This window comes from Nanorana parkeri, unplaced genomic scaffold, assembly GCF_000935625.1.
Source record: "Nanorana parkeri isolate BGI_ZX_2015 unplaced genomic scaffold, ASM93562v1 scaffold323, whole genome shotgun sequence".
Classification (NCBI taxonomy): Eukaryota; Metazoa; Chordata; class Amphibia; order Anura; family Dicroglossidae; genus Nanorana; species Nanorana parkeri.
Window position 1 is genome coordinate 32352 of NW_017306591.1, and position 388 is coordinate 32739.

The window sequence follows — 388 nt, forward strand, 5'->3', positions numbered from 1 at the left end:
GGGTTCGAGGTCAGTGGGTGGGGGTCGGGGTCAGGTCAGTGGGTTCGGGGTCAGGTCGGGTCAGTGGATATCAACACTGGGGGAGGTTAGGTGGCCAAAGCCAGGATTAGAGGGTCAGAACGGACCGGAGGGTCAATGTTTTGTGGTGACCCGCTCCGGGTGTTTCGGGCACACTGACATTTGTAGCTGGCGGTGTCCATCCACACGGTGTCATAGCACCGATTCCCCGCACGGTGTCGCAGGTGGGTGGGGGCGGGGTCACGTGTGTCACATATAACGGGCCGGCGCATGCGCGCTACCGCCATGCTGTCACTGTCCCGTACTGCCCCGCTTCTAGTGTCGGCTCCTCTCCAGCTGTACCGAGCTCTCATGTCTCGCGCTCCCCCTA

The 388-nt window shown here is 62.4% G+C and overlaps 1 protein-coding gene across 1 annotated transcript in view; it reads left to right on the top strand.

The window, feature by feature from the left end:
* LOC108788406 (aflatoxin B1 aldehyde reductase member 2-like) overlaps positions 1-388 on the top strand; it is an 11828-nt gene that overhangs the window by 4024 nt on the left and 7416 nt on the right. The window lies entirely within an intron of this gene.